This window comes from Lithobates pipiens, unplaced genomic scaffold, assembly GCF_037356315.1.
Source record: "Lithobates pipiens isolate NorthernLeopardFrog02 unplaced genomic scaffold, aLitPip1_a1.2 Scaffold_18, whole genome shotgun sequence".
Lineage (NCBI taxonomy): Eukaryota > Metazoa > Chordata > Amphibia > Anura > Ranidae > Lithobates > Lithobates pipiens.
In genome coordinates, this window is record NW_027507758.1 from 198,511,013 (window position 1) to 198,528,902 (window position 17,890).

General features: G+C 46.6%; 1 protein-coding gene across 3 annotated transcripts in view; it reads right to left on the reverse strand.

Annotated features, from left to right (window-relative positions):
- MTR (5-methyltetrahydrofolate-homocysteine methyltransferase) overlaps window positions 1–17,890 on the reverse strand; it is a 1,186,028-nt gene that overhangs the window by 879,826 nt on the left and 288,312 nt on the right. The window lies entirely within an intron of this gene.

The following is a 17,890-nucleotide window of genomic DNA, read 5'->3' on the forward strand; positions in this document are numbered from 1 at the left end:
GTATTGCAGCTCATTTCACACAATACTCAATTGTCTCCTTTCAGAGAGCTCTGGCCCTAAGCTAGACTCCTAAACAATACTCACACATGCCCATCTACATCACCCATACCCGATCCTGTGGGACACCTTTGCTATGCTGACCAGAGAGTACTTCAATGTTTGGTATTAATATAAGGATACAAGTAGCTTGTATGTCAATTGTTGATTGCTTTATTCTGAGATCTAGAGATCTCAGAATAAAGCCATCAAGAACGGATAGCTCACAACAGCATCCCAAGCATCGGGGCTGTGGGGGACCTGCAGTCTCACAGGAATCAGGGCAACTTTCTGGAAAAATAGTATAATGTATTAATCACTCTACTCTCCAGAGATTTCTTAGATACTAAAGTGCTACAAGGCATAACCATTTAAATGCGCAATGTTACTTTCTCTCTTTAATAGCGGTCAGAAGTAGTTCCAAATAATTTTGAACTACGATTGCGTAGTTGAAACAAAAGCATGGAATCCACTTTTCATGGGTTCCCAATGCAACGTATGTTGGTCATTACCAATTAGTCAATCTGATAGGATGCCTCCTAAGGCTGGCCATACATTATACATTATACAATTTTCTTCTATAGATTTCCTTTAGATTTACCAAAACCATATGAGGTCAAATCTGAACACTTTCAGGCCCTTGTACTACACATTTGGAAGTTAAAGGAAATTGAATAAGAAAAAATTGTATGGTGTATGGCCAACTTAAGCTCAAAAATATCAAAGTAAATAATTGATAATGATGGAACAAAGATGTCCCAAAGGAGTAAAAGGGATGACCAATCATGAATATCTATTTGAAAAATTGCATTATTAAAGTTACAAATATTAACCCCCCAGAACACCCAGCAATAAGAACAGGTACAGAAAAACGACAAAGTTGTTACAATATGGTGCCAATCTCAGGGCCCCACACACACACACACACACACACACACACACACACACACACACAGACCAGCTAAAGGAAAGAATGGTGCTGCTATAACTAAAGTCAATATAAATACTTAGTCCTGTACAGTCAAAGATAGCAAACTATACATGTTGCATGTCCATGCAACGGGCTTATGCGATTATTGTATAGAGAAATTGCTTTAGCAGGCAAGTCAAACATATAAGGCTGTAATGGGAGTCTGTAGACTAAATTGTGGTAAGGATCAGCTTGTGATAGTTTCAACAGACAGCCAGTTGGATAGTGAATATATAGCATCAAAAAAAAAAAGTCATGGGGGGCGCATGCGCGAGGCTCACAAGATGGCCGCGATCATCTAGAGCTCCGCTGCCTCGCGGAACAATGGGACCCCTAGCGCACAGCACGGACTACCAAACGCTCCACAAGCGGCACAGATAGCTTCCCAAAGAGCCTGGGCACACTACCGGATGACCGGTAAAACGTAATCTGGGACCGCTGTTCGCATCGCTGGATGAGAGGGAGAAATCCAAGATGGCCACCGCAGCACAGCTCCTATCTCAGGAACATCGCTCCACAAGCTTGGTGGACTACAGGTCAGAACCAGCCCATCCACCTTCCCATGCCACTCCAGGCAGTCTCAGGGCCCCCCCCCCCCCAAGGACACCACTCCGCCCCCGGCCTCCACTGTATCCCTCCTGGAACGCACCATTCAGGACTTCTCCCCATCCCCCTCAGGGCCTCACTTTTGTTCCTCAGGCAGGCCTAGCCCCCCATGAGGCCTCTCATAGAGACCCGGTATCCCACATTGATGCTCTATTTCACAAATTCTCTGAACTGCTGGAGAAGGGACTATCCCAAACTGCCCTGAAAATCCCAGGGGAACTAAAAGCTGACTTTATTAATCTGGTCGAACACAAAATGGAGGATACCATTGCCATAACCAACCAAAACTCCAGGCACATTTATTCGGTGCAGGAGCAACTTGACCTGGCCATGGCCCGCATAGACTACCTTGAAAATAGGTCACGGAGATACAACAAAAGAATCCATGGGCTCCCGGAATCGGTAGCAGATGTATCCGCGGCGGTCCACGACCTAATCACACAGCTAAACCCTGATATCTCAGCCCCAAAGCTGGAACTTGATAGGGTCCATAGAACCCTCAGTCCTCCTAGAAAGGATGGTACCCCACGTGACGTGATCGCCAATCCCCACCATTTCTCTGTGAAGTAAGAAGTCATGAAGAGAGCCAGGTCCCTGCAGCATGTCATGTGTCAGGATCACCAAGTACAGATTTTTGCAGATCTTTCCCCATCTACAATACAAAGACGGAGAGCATTGAAACCTCTTTTGCTTGTGCTGATGCAGAGAGAAATAAAATACAAGTGGGCCTTCCCCTTTGCTGTTCGGTTTTCCGACAAAGGGAAAACCTATGCTTTCTCAACCTTCCCTGAGGGGGAGAAACTTCTCATCCGGCTGAAACTTATCTCTTAAGAAGCGGACATGGATACCTCCAATTCTGGGCACAGCTCCAACAAAAGGCCAACACCCAACAGCCCACAATCTCCTCTGTGGACTTCTGGAAGAGCCAAGAAAGTCAAGGACAACGCACCTACCTGAGAAGCACCCAGGCTTCAATTTCTGCCCTCCACTTCGTGACTTAATGCCCGAGGTCCTGGAGAGGGCCAGAGGACTCTCCCCCCCCCCCCATCATCGGGGGACCTGTCCTCCACCTGTGCTGGCCCCTGTTGTCCACTAGGACCTCTGTTTTTCTGTCCTGTTCCAACCTCAGTTCATGATACCCCCAGACGCCTAGCTGTTCTCAATACCCTCATATGGACTGCCTTTGAACCCACTTCTTCCCCTTGTTCCCTCCTGTTGAGCCCTGAAGAGCTCTCAGCAGCCACTACAGAGGGATACGGATCCAAGAAGCCAACTTATATCTGGGGACTCATTTGATGGTTCTTTATTTCGTTTTGAAGGTTCTGTTTTTGTTTCACCTATACGCAATGTTTTGCCGTGCTTCACGTTTTACCTCCACGTTTACAGATTGGGATTCTTCCCGTCTGGGGGTCCCTGGTTCTGCGAGGGACCACTTGCGTACCTCCCCCACCCTCAGTCTCTCCCGGGCGCCTGAGGGTCGGGACATCTGATCATATGGGTCAGATGGTGCTATTGAACACTCTTAGGATTTCGGGGGGTGTCTCCTGCCCCGAACTCCTCTTTCCTCTTCCAGGAGTCCTTTTTTTCCGTTTCCTATCCTCTCCTCTCTCCCCCTCACATGAAAAGATACTTCTGCAAATTATGTTTTTGATACTGTCATATTTTTCCAGGCATGTACTGGATCACTTATGTTGCACAATCCTCAACAAGATCACAATAGGCCGAGGACCTCACTACTGAAGCCTGGATTCCCGCTACTAATTGGGTAAGTGAGGCCGCACTCAGATGCTGGGCTCCCCCTCTGCTCCATGGCTGACCACCCGGACACTAGGCTTAAGGTAGCCTCACACAATATCCAGGGCCTTAATTTCCCCATCAAACGTAGAAAAGTTTTTGATTACTATAAGTCTCTGAAACTGGACATGATCCTACTTCAGGAAACACACCTCCCTATCCGGTATAGTCCAAAGTTCCTTCACACCCACTTCCCCCAGTACTATCTCGCTAGTGCAGAATCAAAATCTAAAGGGGTGGCCATATTGGTAGCCAAAACGTGTAAAATTGACAAAATTTTTGAATTGGCAGACCCGGAGGGAAGATTCCTCCTCATCAAGGGCACTGTGGGAGACCACCTGTATTCCCTGGTCTCCTACTATGCCCCGAACGTGGGCCAAGTCACATTATTTGAATCCCTGCTGCGCACCCTGGCCCCCCCATTTAGAAGGGACAGTCATTGTCGGAGGGGACTCCAATGTAGCCTTCGACCAGGGCCTTGACAAATCCTCACCCTTACATTCTCAATTGACCCGGCCCTCTAAAGCAAGCCTGCAGGTTGCCAAATTAATTCATGCCTATGGCCTGTCCCAATCCTGGCAGGAATTAAACCCCTCAAAGGAGGGACTTCACCCACTTCTCCGCTCCCCACCAATCCTATGCGAGAATTGACCACATCCTTGTACCTACCTCGCTCCTGCCCCAAGCCGTCAAAGCTTCCATCAAAGACACGGTGGTCTCCGACCACTCTCTGGTAATTGTGACAATCATTGCGGGATCCGGAGGGAGTCACTCCAGACATTGGAGATTAAATGAATCTCTTATCCGAGCCAACAAGAATAGTAGAACTTGATAAAGCTCTATGGGAATATTTCTCCCTTAACACGATGACAGACATTTCCCCGAAACCCTTTGGGCGGCACACAAAGCCTTCATCAGGGGTAAGCTCATTCAGATGGGCACCCAAATTAAATGCAAACGGCAATCAGATATTATCAAGCTGGAAAAGGAATACTCTAAACTCAGAGCCCTACACAAAAAAGACCCTCACCGAGTCACCACCTTCCTACTCAACAAGACCAGACTAGAACTTAATCTCGCCCTGACCACCAAAGCTGAAAAGTCTATTCGATGGTCCGGCCACAAATTCTATACACAGGCAAACAAAATAGGCACACTCCTAGCCAGACTATCCCCTAGAACAAAGTTAAACACCCTCCCCAAGATCAGAACTGCGGGTCAGTCACCCACATCTAATCCGATCAAAGTCCTGAATACTTTTCAGGACTTCTATACTTCCCTATACAGCAGCCCACCCCCCCCCCCCCCCGAAGCGAGCCTCCTCCCACAATTCTTGGAGGGTCTTCCCATACCCTCTATATCTGATACACACAAACAAATAATGGATTCCCCCATAAGAATTGAAGAAATACTGGGAGTCATAAAGGACCTCAAGAAAGGCTCCGCTCCAAGCCCTGACGGACTATCAATACCTTACTACAAAGCTTTTGCTAATACTCCGGGCCCTGATTTAACCAATCTTGGCAATCACAAAGCTAATGGAAGCCACCTAGCTCCCCACCTAAACACAGCATTCATTATGGTCATACCTAAACCCGATAAGAACCTGGAAGATGTAAGTAACTACAGACCTCTCTCATTAACAATGACCTCAAAATTCTCACGAAAGTAATGGCCAATAGGTTGGCATCCTTCATTGGGCAATACGTCCACAAGGATTAAGTTGGGTTTATCCCCGGCAGACAGGGACCAGATCAAATAAGGAGGGCGGTGGATATTGTCTCAATATTGCAATCGAATTGGAAGGGGGGACCTAAACAATCGGGCTTCCTCCTTTCCCTAGATATCCAGGAGGCCTTCGACTCGGTCTCCTGGCAGTACATCTTCCAGCTCTCTGGCCTCTTACAAGCTTTATACTCCCATCCAAGGGCCCAAATTAGACTTCAGGGATACCACTCCACGCCCATACCCATCACTAGGGGTACCAGACAAGGGTGCCCCCTTTCACCCCTCATATTTGCAATAGCCATTGAAACATTAGCAATAGCCGTTCGACACAATACTGACATCAGAGGAGTCCAGTGCTGTAGCCAGACACACAAATGCGGGCTCTTTGCCGATGACATACTTTTATTTCTCACCTCCCCCTTCACCACCTTGCCTAATTTGTCCCGAATCCTAGATGACTTTGCCAAAATTTCGGGGGTTACGAGTCAATTACTCCAAATCTGTGGCTCTCAATATCTCTCTCCCCACCCAACTAGCCTCCTCTCTTAAACAATCATTCCCACTCCAATGGAGCGATACCTCCATCAAATACTTAGGCATTTCACTTACACCTAGGACTAAGACGTTGTACAATCAAAATTATCCCAAACTCTACAGACAATTAGAAACTGATCTCAAGACATGGTCCAAACACGAGTTACCCTGACTGGGCCGGATCAATTCCATTAAAATGACCCTTCTACCTAAAATCTTTTATTACTTTCGTGCACTTCCTATTCCTGTAAGGAAGGATCACCTACGAACACTGCAAAGCAAGATACTGAAGTATATATTGGGCAACAAGGGGTACCGTATCCCACAAAAGACACTTTTCCTTCATAGGCGTAGGGGTGGGTTGGGCTTGCCCAACCTTCACAAATATCTCGCAGCCCGACTGGCCCAACTCTCCACGATCTACTCAAAATACGAAAAACCGGACTGGATGTCCATCGAACGTCAAGCTGGACCCTCATTCACCTTAGATTATCTATTGTGGTGCCCCCCCAAATCTAGGCCGCCCATCCTCTCTCCTACCCTTTCCTGCTCCCTGTGGGACACTCTCCGTGGAGTGCCGACATTGGTCTCTGCTGTGCGCCCCCTAGCTCATATCTTTCGCAACCCCGCTTTCCCTCCTGGCCTCAATATTATCGCCTTCAAATGGTGGTTAGATAAAGGACTATACTGGATAGGACACTACTTTAGCTCCAAGGGTCCAGTCCCCCTTTCCCATTGTATCGAACACTTGGAGCTCCCTGATTCGGAAAGATTCCGCTTCCAGCAAATATCCAATTTTTTGCACTCGCAATGGAAGAACAAGACCCTCCCACCTGCTTTTACTAAATTAGAAACTTGGCGTGGTAGGATTGGGGAGCAGAGGGGCGACATATCGGTAATCTACTCGGCCCTCACTGGCCCAACGGGCAAAACTCCCTATATGACAGCCTGGGAGGCCGACCTCCAAATCTCAAACAGTCTGGGGACCTGGCAAGCGGCTCTGACTAGATCCTTTCAAGGGATCCAAAACATATCACTCATGGAAGCTAGCATCAAATTGATAACCAGATGGTATCTCACTCCCTCCAAATTGGCTAAAATTTACCCCACGGCAAACCCTCTATGTTTTAGATGGTGTCAACACCGTGGCTCCATGACCCACATTTGGTGGGAATGCCCCAGGCTCAGATCATTCTGGAGCAAAATTTTCAACATGATTTTCAGCGTAACAAGCTGCCAGGTCCCCAGGACTTCAGAAGTAGCTTTGCTAAACACTCATGTTCCTTCACTCCCCAAAAACTTTCAGAAACTGACCCACTTTATCATTCTAGGTGCCAAAATTGCAATAGCTACTGCATGGAAACAACCCAGACCCTCTCTCCTTACAGCTAAGAGGAAGATATCCTGGATTATGTCCCAGGAAAAATTATCAGGCATCCTGTTGGACACTACACCGAAATTTAGAAAGGTGTGGGATCCATGGGCCAGGTACATAGGAATCTCCCTCTTACCAGGAGTGCCCCCGGACTCCCCCTGGGTATTACGACCTAAATAGATGTGACATTCCCCAACTGAGCAGTGGTTGATCTAGTCCTACACCCTCTCCCCCTTATTCAGGAGTAGCTTTTCCCTCCCCCATTCCTCTGTCCTCTTTTCTTTCTCCTCTTTCCTCTCTCTTTCTTGATCTCTCTCTTATGATTGCCTTAATAGGCAGATAAATAACACGATCATAATAAAGATAGAACGCATATTGGGGAGCTCCTCTCTTGCTGCCCCTTGGATACCCTCTCCCTGGGGGATGGGGGGGGGATCAGAGGGACTACACCCCTACCCCGACACAGCAAGATCCCTATTCGGGGTGTCGGGGGGGGCCTGGTCTCTCCCTTAGGTAGCCTCTAGTTAAGGGCTCCAGATAGGGCGACACCCTTTTGTTGCTCATCTGGCTTTAGCCCTCCTTGTGAGGGATGATGTCTGTATTTCCAGCTGCTATTGTCTATGGTTGCACTATTGTTTGCCTGTAGTATACTTGATTACCGGTGTTCTGCCTAATACAGTCCGCCCATCAAATGCTGTCCGCTCCGTACTGCGCATGCGCAGTACGGAGCAGCCGAAGCTTCGGAAAAACTCCGAAGTTGAACGGCGCCTGCGCCATGAGTGGAGGAGGTAGCCCCACTATCCAAGCGGACATAGGGTAGTGATTTTTAGAGGGCCCCTCGCGGGCGAGCTTCGCTCGCCACGCTTCGGGCTCGGCCTCGCTCCGCTCGGCTCTTTTTTATTCTATGTCCACTTGGATAGTGGGGATAGAACCTGGACTCACGGCGCAGGCGCCGTTCGTCCTCGGCAATTTTCGGAATCTGTGTTCCTGTGTACTGCGCATGCGCAGTACGCAGGGGACAGCATCTGATTGAGGACACTATTTTACAAGACACCGGCAGCAGGCCTGCCCTGCTGCCAATTGTTTGTTAATGTACCCATGTACTTGTAAGTGCCTTTTAAAAAACAAAAAACCTTTGAAAGTAAAAAAAAGTGGTCACTGAGTGGACAGAGGATGAATCAGACCGGTCATATAGGAATAAGCTGGTTATTGAGCATGTTATATATAGGATATGTCTACTGAATATCAACAAGAATCAGAGCGGAGGGTGGAGGGGAGAAAGAAATTAGGTTATTTGCCCGAGGGCTCTCACCACTCCGGAATGATGGCTGCAATGGCCATTGTACAAGGATCCCATTCCCCTCGGAGGTCATTCTGCAGATAAATGCTGAATCGGTATGTGAATAAACGCTGGTGAGGTTGTGTCAGCGTGTTGCAAGGGCCATCTGGTGTACAGGGTCAATGCTCGAAAACATCCGGTCATGTGTCAGGTATGCTGGCTACCGTGGCCCATGAGTAGATGCAAAGCAGGCTTATCCAGTCCGTCCAAGCGAAATGGCACTACGATGTTATCTCGCACACTTGCTGGAATCCATGGTGGAGCATGGGGCGGAAAGGCCGCTGCCTACGTCAACGTGTTTTGCACATGTGACCATGCGCTTCATCAGGATGCACAACTTAATTTATCTACGTCTTTTTAAAAAGGGACAAATGTCTAGTATCAATTACATTAAACTTTCATTTTGAAGCTACCTTGTGGTGACAAGTCATATTGCAGCAATTAAAAAGGAAAAAAAAATAAAAATAGAGAAAGTTAAAAAATAAAAAAAATGTGTACTGACAAAATGGAAATTATTGTACAACCATAGCAGATATACACGGGATGAAGGTATGAGTCTGAATCAAAAATGGATAGCCAGGTGAAGACAGTTAGCTTTAGAATGATTAGCTCAGCTCAATCGCTTGGAAGACAATTTAGGTAGTGGGGTAGATTAATAGATTATGGCTCAGGGAAAACCGAGACTCAACTCATTCAGTCCTTTAGGCTGTAGAGTATTATAGCCTAAATATCCAGTATTTTTCTTTGCTCAATAGGACTGTGTCAAAGTCACCTCTACCTTCTGTTAGGTTCAGGGCATAAAACCCCTTGATCCTCAGGCCAGAAGAATTCCTACCATAGCATTGTATAAAGTGTTGGGCCACGGGAGTGTTTTTGCCTTATACTCTTTAGGTGTTCACAAAACCTGGCACAAAGTTGACATTTGGTTTTACCTATGTAACTTTTTTGCACGGGCACTCCAGAATATAGATAACCTGCATTGTGGCACAGTTGATAAACCATTTAACCCCTTATGGACCACTGCATGCCAATATACCCCTAACTTTAAAGAGGAATATCATTGTTATGGCAGCAGCTGGCACAGCTAGCTGCCATAACCCAAATATCCTCCTCTTCGGCCGGCTTTCAGATAAAAGTGGTCTATGGCAGAATTGCCACAAAATCACTTTTCCGGTCTATAAGACCCCACATCTCTCCTTCAGGCTGGAAAGCATGAAATAAAAAAAATTAACGATTCCATGCTTTCCAACAGCGATCATGGCTTTGTCTACGTCTTAACGTCGTGCCTGGGCCACCGATGGTCAGATGACTGGTCACCGAAAATCTCTATGCTCACCAAACGGTGGCAGCAGATTCTTTCCTTGGGTCCCCGATGGCAAGGGAGAGCCTGGAGAAGCACCGGAGGGTGGCGGGGGGATGGACGCCTGTAAGAACAATCAAATGGTGGAACTGCCGCTATGATCATTCTTACGGTGCACAGAATCACCAAATCTAAAATATGATATCTGAACGAAGCCTGTAGCTGCAGTCATCATTCAGAGATCCCCACTGAAAGTCAAATGCTTCATATGATGTCCTTGGGCTGGAAGTGTTTAATAGAGAGGTCGTGGAAGGAGAGCTCATGGCAATCTACCACATAGGTTATGTTCCGAGTATTGCAGCCAAGTTCATCCATGAATTCCAGCAATTCAATTCTCGATCCCTCCCAAACCATCAGGATATTGTTGATGTACCTTAGCCAGGTGCATAGCTGTTACTAATTGTATCCCAGGAATTGGAAGAAATTATGTTTTAGTGCCAATTCAAGGAACTCTATGACAAACCCATTTTGAGCCCCCACAGTGGTAAATTTTACCTCCAAAAAAAAAAATAGTAAAAAACAGCAGAGTTACCCCATGTGGTATAGATGCATATAATGCCTCTACATCAATCCCAATGAGTATGTTGTCCCCGGGAAAGGCCAATTTTGTGAAGTACATCACCAGTATTACGTACATACAAGGGTAATGTACTAAAAAGATCCTTGATAAGGGAGTCTATGTATTTGGCAGCCAGTTCAAGCGGGCCCGAGATTGCAGACACGATTGGCTGTCCCTGGGGGTCCTCTTTTTTTGGATCTTTGGAATGACGTAAAAGGTCGGGGTATTATAGTCAACCACTTTTAAATAATTCAGTTATTAAGTAAATCTGCCTCAAAGGCCCACTGGAGTTTTATTTTTATTAGTCAGGCTTATTAATGATAAAAGGGTTGTGATCCAGCTTACTTTAGGTGTTTTATCCATTAGTGACGTACCACGTCCTAATTTTTTTCAGTGGATAGAAGGACCACACTACTTCCTTTGTCTCTTGGTTTAACAACTAGTCTCTCTGCATTTTGGAGTTCTTTCAATACTAAACGTTCATCTCAACGGTCGCAAACCAACCACGGGAACTGTTAAACTAGTCAATCAATGAATCCGGTGTGCCTAGAACCCCCAGAAAGTGAATCCCAGGATTACTGTGACAAATTGTCGGATTTTTTCACCGATAAAGTCAAAACCATCCAGGGGCGGATCCAGAGTCTAGTCTCGGGAGGGGCACTGCTATAAAATATGTTTTTTTGGGGGCAATTTATATGGGAAATGGCTGGTATTGGCACTTCAATCATTACGGCACCATGGTTGTTATGGTGTCAGGATGATTGAAGCGCATTATTTCTATTAATACATTGTAATATAAAATTAAATGGTTCATCTCACCATAATGCAGAATCAGTGGGAGCCCTGAGGATGTCACTTGCCATGTCGTCTGCCACCAAATGTGGATTGTCACATGCCACGTCACCTGCCACACATTGCGGATTGTCACTTGCCACGTAGCCTGCCACACATTGCGGATTGTCACTTGCCACGTCGCCTGCCACACATTGCGGATTGCCACGTCACCTGCCACACATTGGGGATTGTCACTTGCCACGTCACCTGCCACACATTGCGGATTGTCACTTGCCACGTTGCCTGCCACACATTGCGGATTGCCACTTGCCACGTCACCTGCCACACATTGCGGATTGTCACTTGCCACGTCACCTGCCACACATTGCGGATTGCCACTTGCCACGTAGTCTGCCACACATTGTGGATTGCCACTTGCCACGTAGTCTGCCACACATTGTGGATTGCCACTTGCCACGTAGTCTGCCACACATTGTGGATTGCCACTTGCCACGTAGTCTGCCACACATTGTGGATTGCCACTTGCCACGTAGTCTGCCACACATTGTGGATTGCCACTTGCCACGTAGTCTGCCACACATTGTGGATTGCCACTTGCCACGTAGTCTGCCACACATTGTGGATTGCCACTTGCCACGTAGCCTGCCACACATTGCGGATTGCCACTTGCAACGTAGCCTGCCACACATTGCGGATTGTCACTTGCCACGTCACCTGCCACACATTGCGGATTGTCACTTGCCACGTCACCTGCCACACATTGCGGATTGTCACTTGCCACGTCGCCTGCCACCAGATGCGGATTGCCACGTAGCCTGCCACACATTGCGGATTGCCACGTCACCTGCCACACATTGCGGATTGTCACTTGCCACGTTGCCTGACACACATTGTGGATTGCCACTTGCCACGTCACCTGCCACACATTGGGGATTGTCACTTGCCACGTCACCTGCCATACATTGCGGATTGTCACTTGCCACGTTGCCTGCCACACATTGCGGATTGCCACTTGCCACGTCACTGGCCACACATTGCGGATTGCCACTTGCCACGTCACCTGCCACACATTGTGGATTGCCACTTGCCACGTAGTCTGCCACACATTGTGGATTGCCACTTGCCACGTAGTCTGCCACACATTGCGGATTGCCACTTACCACGAAGCCTGCCACACATTGCGGATTGTCACCTACTCTGTCACTTTTCTGCTAAGGTGGTCTTTTGTTGGGTCCCAGAGTGAAGATAGGCAGCAGAGAGATGATGCAATCTCTCTGCTGCACACAGCTTCCTACACAGTGAGGGCAGGACTGGAGGGATGCAGGGCAGTGAGAGATGATGTCATCTCCCTGCTCCCCTGCCTGCTGGCTGCCTGATTGGCCAGCAGCCCTCCTAAGCTGCCCAGCTGCCCCCCCCCCTCACCCATCCACTCAGCGCGGGTACCCGCGGAACCGGCCGCGATTGGACCCGCGGAACCGGCCCGCTGGTACCCGCGGAACCGGCCGCGATTGGACCCGCGGAACCGGCTTTGCCGGTATTCTCGGAGGGGGCAATTGACCCCGTTGCCCCCCCCCTGGATCCGCCCCTGAAACCATCAGGGAAACAATTTGTCAGAAGAAAACATCTAACCTCAGCCAGCAAATACATAAAGAGGATGTCTGCACCAACATACCGCAACCACCAAAATTTTCACTATCCCCAATTACCGTAGACACCACAAAAAACAACATTAATAAACTGCGTGACAGTACCTCACCTATTGACATCCCCACAAAACTACTGAAAGAATGCTGCGACATCGTGGCTCCAACCATAACCCACCTCATAAACCGATCATTCCACAAAGGGATTGTTCCCAGCATTCTCAAACAAGGCACCGTCAAACCTCTACTCAAGAAACCAAACCTGGACCCTCAGGATCCAAACAACCGTAGGCCAATTACAAGCCTCAACACCATTTCTAAGATCATGGAGAAAGCTGTAGTACATCAGCTACAACTCCACCTGGATACTCACAAACTCCTGGACCCGCTGCAATCACGCTTCCGCCCGGGTCATGGAACAGAAACAGCACTCAAGATTTGGGATGACGCCCTCGAAGCAGCAGATGACGGAGAGCCGTGTCTCCTCATACTGCTAGACCTAAGTGCAGCGTTTGATACAGTAGATCACAATACTCTACTCGTCCGCCTCACAGAAGTAGCCGGAGTCCAAGACATAGATCTCCAATGGTTAGCGTCCTTCCTAGGAAATCGGTCACAGACAGTGAAACTAGGAAAATTCCACTCCGAAACTCGGGCAGTCACCTGCGGAGTCCCTCAAGGCTCTCCTTTGTCACCCGTTTTCTTCAACATTTACATTCGCCCACTCCTTCAAATCATCAGATGCTCATATCTCTGCTTCCACTCTTACGCTGACGACACGCAGCTTTATTTCTGGATCAATGGAAAAAAAGATCAAACAACTTGAAAAAACTGCCTCAAATCAATAGAGGGCTGGATGACCACCAACTCCCTCCAGCTCAACAACTCAAAGACACAGCTTCTTATCTTACACCCAAATCATAAGCCCGCAACCAAAACCTCCTGGTCTCCACCAACCGTCTTTGGGCAGACTATCTCCCCAAAGACCAAAGCGAAGAGTCTCTGGTTTATTTTAGATGCACAAATGTCAATGGATGCGCAAATAGGAGCAGTAGTCAGTGGATCTTACCATCTGCTGCGCATGCTTCGCAGACTCATCCCTTTTATCCCAAAGAATGACAAAGCAGTGGTAGTTGGAACAATCATTAATTCACGACTGGACTACGCAAACTCGCTTTACATAGGATTACCACAATATCAACTTGCGTGATTACAACTGATCCAAAACACGGCAGCAAGGCTGATAACAGGAAAAAAACCCTGGGAATCCATCTCTCCTTCGCTGAGGAGCTTACATTGGCTAACCGTAAAAATCGGATCACGTTCAAGACCCTTTGCCTCACCCACAAATGCGTCCATAGAGAAGCTCCGCAATACCTAGTGGAGAAAAATAAATCATTACACACCAAATCGCAGTCTTCGATCAGCCAACAAAAACCTCCTGCTCGTGCCCAAAGCACAGTATAAATCCAAGGGGGATCGGAGATTCGCTGTCCAAGGTCCTCGGCTATGGAATGCTCTACCAATCAACATCCGCTTGGAAGAAAATCACCTGGCTTTTAGGAAAAAACTCAAGACCTTCCTCTTTTAGCAGATGATCAAAGCTCGCCACAGCGCCTAGAGGCGATTCAGTTCACATTGTGCGCTATACAAGTATTTCATTCATTCAAGGAGAGATCAGTGACATTCATTTTTCATTTAACCTCATTAAGGTCCGTCTGGACAAGATCCATAAAAACACCTAGCCACTTATTCTTTGGGAATAGAGTAATGATGTTGATCTGAAATTAAGATTAGGGTTCCTTCTCCAGAGTGTTGTATCTGTGGCTGTGGATTAATCATCCTCCGATGATGGTCCAGCCTCTTCTAATAATGACACCAAGTGATCAATGGCTACTCTGTATATTTGACCAATTTCTTCAATGGGATCATCGATGGCCTGTTTCCCAGAGTACAGTCGCTTATAATATACTCTTCACAGGGATAGGCAAAGGTCCTTGTAGAGCCCAAAGTGACCATTCTGGATTTAGGAAAGAAGGACATTCCCTTTTGTTAGGAGGTCAAGGTGTCTGTCTCCAAGTTGAAAACCTGAAAGATTAACAACCTTAATGTCATCTAAGGTGGTGTCTAGTGTAGGATCATTTAACGGGAGTGCTTCTGGCTCCTGGTAGTGGTACAGTCCACTTTCCTGGAGTCCACTACCTCCTTGTATCTTCTCTCCCTTTTCGTGTTCTGCCTTCTGCTTTGCCTCCTTTTAGGATAAACCTGGATTGAGGAGGATCCTCTAGTTCTAGTAGATCCTTCTCTAAAAAAGTGACCAAGTGATGCAATTAATCTTCACTACTGGAGGCTTGCATATCAACACTGGTATTGGGTCATGAGGGAGGTCTGTGACGTTGGGACCAGCTTCTGCCGCCTCTAGTGGTGAGGTCAAAGATCTCAAACCTTGCTTAGTTGTCTAGGTCCCTCTTGAATTTAGACTGTATGTTAATTTTTGTTATTCCAAAAAAAATATTCAAATTCTTTTTTGAGGTCATTAAATTTGTCAAAGTCAGTCATATCTTTAAGGGGTTAAAGTTTACCACTGCTCTCAGCGATTTGTGTTTGCAATTTTAGTAACTGCTCCTTCTCCTCAAGTTTCATAACCTCTAGGCCATGGTCAATGGATTGTTTCCTCCATTTATTGATGAACCTGTTTTTAAATGAGTGGCAGGGACCACCTTGTAATTGACACTGATTGGACATTTGACCCTTTAAGTAGACGGAGATAACTTGCATCATATGTTCATACAAAGCGCATAGTCACATGTGCAAAACGCTTTGACGTAGGCCGCACCATCTCCACCCCACTATGCGTTCCAGCAAGTGTGTGGGATAACATTGTAGCATCACTTCCGCTTGGACGGACTGGATAAGCCTGCTTTGCCTCTCACGGGCCACTGTAGCCAGCATACCTGACACAACCGGATGTTTTTGAGCATCGACGTTCTATAGCAGATGGCCTTTGCAACATGCTGGCAGAACCTCACCAGCGTTTATAAACATGCTGATTCAGTATTTATTGCCAGAATGACCTCGGAGGGGAACAGCTCCTTGTAAAATGGCCATTGCAGCCATCATTCCATGGGCAAGTGCCCTCGAGCAAATTACATCTTTTCTCTCTCCTCCTCCCTCCCCACTGATTCTTGTTGATATTCAGTGGACGTATCCTCAAATTGAGTACTGCTTGATGTATCATATTTGGTCAAGGGCCTGTGAAATCAATACATGCATATATAATACGCGCTATAACCAGCTTATTCCTATATGACTGGTCTGCATCCTCCTCTACCCACTCAGTGACCTTTTTTTTGATGTTATATATTCACTATCCAACTGGCTGTCTGTTGAAACCATCACAAGCTGATTGATCCTTACTACAATATAGGATATAGGCTCCCATTACAGCCTTATATGTTTGACTTGCCTGCTAAGGCAATTTCCCAACACAATCGCACAAACCCATTACATGGACATGCAGCATATATAGTTTTCCATCTTTCACCATACAAGACTAAGTATTTACATTGGCTTTAGTTATAGCAGCACCATTATTTCCTTTCTTTAGCTGGTGTGTGTGTCTCTGAGATGGGTGCAATATTGTGACAATGTCATTTTTTCTGTAGGTTTTTAGTGCTGGGTGTTCTAAGGGGTTTACATTTGTGACGTTTATAAAGCAATTTTTCAAATAGATATTCTGTGATTGATCCTCCCTTTTGCTCCTTTGGGACATCTTGGTTCCTATAATTTTTTTACTAAGATTGCACGGTTGCTTATGACCCCCATTGGATTGTGGGTCGTGAATGACTTCATCTCATGGGAGGTGTCACAGTCCCTCAGAGGAGGAAAAAGATGACTAACCCTGCTTGATGCTCTTTACCAAGTACTTTGTAACCACCTATTGTTTAAACCCACTTACAGTGGAACTCCTCACTAGTCCCATGATCAAATATATACTGTACATTCGGGGACAATTACCCTTTAGTGATTAAGGGACTGATTGACAATCCTTCAACTAAGACCCTACATGTAGATAGCCTATTGACTTAGGACCACTCTGAGTCACAATGTTACCTCCCTTTTCAAAGTATAGATACTCCTTAGTAATCAATTCTGTTCCCTACCCATCCACACCCTACTACATTACTTATTTGCTCCTACCAACTTTAGCAGCAGGAAAAAGCCCACGTTCACAGCAATCCCCACCATTACCCTTGTGCTAGATGGGAAAGCTACTATATGTAAAGGAGCTGGTCAACTAATAGATTGCTTACATATTCACTGTAAGATGGTCAGAATTTACAATCCTCGCAATCCTTGCCTCACAGGGAACAGTTTAGCTTGTTGGCCTCAGTTTATAACATTATTATGCTGTATCTGAGTTTTTTTTCTAGGTCATTTTTTTTGTAGCAATTTGCTACACAAGTTATAGGTTAATGTATTTCCGTTCTAAGGATGAGGATCTCTCCAGGTCCTCACTGTGCCCCTTTGGCCCTTAGACTTGTCCACCACAGACTTATTTTTACAAGAGATACTTGTTTTTCTGTGCCGCTTTCCACTGAACACTTTGCCACTGTTCTCTTAACAGGCCCTCCTCCATGTTAGGAACATCTATCCATCCTTGGATATCAGGAGACTGCAGATCTGATAAAACTCCAGATTTCTTGGTCTGTGCTTGTCTGGCAGTCACAGCTGCCTAGTCACCTACAGCTTCTCGCACTGTCTCCTGCTGGATGTTTTGGGCACCCCTCCTGTGACAGGTATTTTTCTTTTATTGTGCTTGGCACTGGAGAGCTCATTTCACTAGAAGTTACAGACTGGCTCTTCGTTATCCATGACAATTGAAATTGTGCAGGGTGTCCCCAAATCTCTTTGTGGGCCCCCTGCTGGCGCTCCTGACCCGTTTGGTAAATGCCCTATAGAAAGCCGCTTACTACAGAAGCACTCATGCAGGCTTACTCCTGAGCCTTGCTAGGTCTATAGCTCCTGCAGCCTCAAAGATTGGGAGACCAGAAAGTTAGGGGAAAGAGTAACTTCAGAGGGGCACAGCACTGGATCGAATGAGGACTCAGGTAAGCAATGTCATTTTAAAAAATTTCACAAAGATCTGCA